Source organism: Magallana gigas, chromosome 1, assembly GCF_963853765.1.
Source record: "Magallana gigas chromosome 1, xbMagGiga1.1, whole genome shotgun sequence".
Taxonomy (NCBI): Eukaryota; Metazoa; Mollusca; class Bivalvia; order Ostreida; family Ostreidae; genus Magallana; species Magallana gigas.
In genome coordinates this window covers 53,031,948-53,034,181 of record NC_088853.1, presented here as the reverse complement: position 1 = coordinate 53,034,181, position 2,234 = coordinate 53,031,948, and the positions used below count along the sequence as shown (strand labels likewise).

The 2,234-nt window shown below is 36.1% G+C and overlaps 1 long non-coding RNA gene across 1 annotated transcript; it reads right to left on the bottom strand.

Annotated features, from left to right (window-relative positions):
- Positions 1-669: 669 nt before the first annotated feature.
- Positions 670-1,980, bottom strand: LOC136271253 (uncharacterized). Its single transcript, XR_010709147.1, has 2 exons — positions 1,344-1,980; positions 670-828 (listed from the first exon to the last, which is right to left on the bottom strand). It is a non-coding gene; the product is annotated as an uncharacterized lncRNA (long non-coding RNA).
- Positions 1,981-2,234: the final 254 nt, after the last annotated feature.

The following is a 2,234-nucleotide window of genomic DNA, read 5'->3' as shown; positions in this document are numbered from 1 at the left end:
TCATGACCCCTGGGTAAGGTGTTCATGCTCTGGGGTGGGGCCAATATGGCCATATAGTAAAAATGATTTAAATCTTAAAAAATCTTCTTCTCTACTCCAACACATGTGGGCAAAAAACTGAATACATGGTTATGATATCCACAATCTCCTTTACCTAAATTGTGAAATTCATGACCCCTGGGTCAGGGGTTCAGGACATGGGGGGGGGGGGCAATATGGCAATAAAGTGTTAATGCATATAATGTTTAAAAATCTTCTTCTCTATTCTCACACATCTGTATTAAAAAAAAAACGACTAATAATTATGTTTACCAGGAAGTCCTCTACTGAAATTTTAATGTTCATGTCCCCTGGGGTTTGGGTTTTGACTCTAGGGCAGGGCCAAAATGGATGTATAGATGTTAATGCATATAACGTTAAAAAATTATCTTCTTTACTCCCACACACCTGAAAGGAAAACTGAATTCATTATTTTGTAGACCAGATCTTTTAGTTTTTCACCAAAATTATAGGTTTCACAGTTTGAATTAAATGTGGTTGTCATTACAAATTTATAATTTTTCTACTCCAGTATGAAACCAAATTAATTAGATGCATATATGAGACTCCATGACAAGTTTGTGTATTGGATATATGCTACTCAGGTGACCGTTAAGGCCAATTGGCCTCTTGTTTTATTTCACAGCAACCTGGTCGAAATGCAGGTCAACTTGTATTCTGTTTCCCGCCACCATCTTGAAACATTGTTTCCAGGCAACCAGTTCAGGGAGGGGGTTAAAGTGATTGGAAGAAGAAGACTGTCCTTCGTGGAAGAAATGTAAGCAGCCGCTGCAAAGTTAGAAAAAAAAATCTTACCGAGACCAGGCTACGCTCAGGTCACAGAATTCATCCCATATACTTGCAATTTATCTGGTTCGCGTCGATTTAAAGTCTGTTAAAAATAATCTTCAGGGGAATAACACATTTTTATAAATTACAAACCTTTTTGAACATGCATATGTAGTTAAGTCTACGAAATATTTTTTAAATAAGTCGTAACAAGGCATTTTGTTAACATTTGAATTTGCCAAATTGCATTCGGAATGTCTCGTATTTTATCATTAACATGACCACCCCCGTAAACACCAAATTTTCAAACATAATTTAACAGTTAATGTGGTAAAATGGGATTATAAAAGAGCAACATTGTAGATATTTGAGACTATTCATACGAAATTTTAAGCGAGATAGAGCGCAATATATTCTTTTTATTTGCTACGAAGCGAGTATATGGGACGGATTCTATCGTTAAACCGGGCTCGTAGGACATCATTTTGACGATGGAATATCTACTGAAAACTTACCGCTTAATGCATGAAGGTCCTTTAAATGCTTTCAAATATTTGCCTCTTCTTGTTGTTTTTAGATCCCAAGTTTAAAACAAAATGTCCTTTCATTGCCACTTCTTGTTTCCAGATCCCAGGTTTCATGAAGACAACTGCAACTTCGACGCGCAATATGAAGACGCGCCACAGCCAATCCACGTGACCCCATCCGACCAACCAACGGCGGGGTCGGTGTAAAATATGTCCCTCATGTCCTATTTCGCCTTTACCTTATTTTGCGGCTATTTTTTTTTAAAGATACCAAAAGGCATCTTTTTTTAGTCATTTGTATTTCTATGCTTCATAAAAAATGGCCAATTTTCCTTCCCCGGTGTAAATGAAACGTTAGTCCCGAGAAATCGACTATGTTTTCGATTTCCGTTTTTTGTTTTGCCAACCCTAGTTTCACATTAAATAAACATATTTCTTTTAAGTATATATACTTTATTTGAATATCAAACATTGTTCTATTATATAAACATAATAATTAAGTCATTCTCAGTCACTAATATAATTGTTTACACACTTCTTTGCGGGACATCGCAATTTAATTATTGAATCATTGAATTAGTTTTATTATTATCATGCGCGTATCTAGAAAATGTTTCCCGGGGGGGGGGGGGGGGGGGGTCCAAAGGATAATTGCGTTTTCCGGGAGGGGGGGGGGGGGGTCCGAGGCATATTTGCTTTAATTTTACTATGTAAATTTAATAAATTTTCATTTTCCAGGGGGTCGTGACCACTCTGATCCGCGCACGATTGTTTTTATTATTATTATTACATGTATTAATATTAGGCCTATTATTATTATTATTATTATAAATGGTTTGAATACTCAATGTTTTGTTATTGGTTTTTTTTTTACCCCCC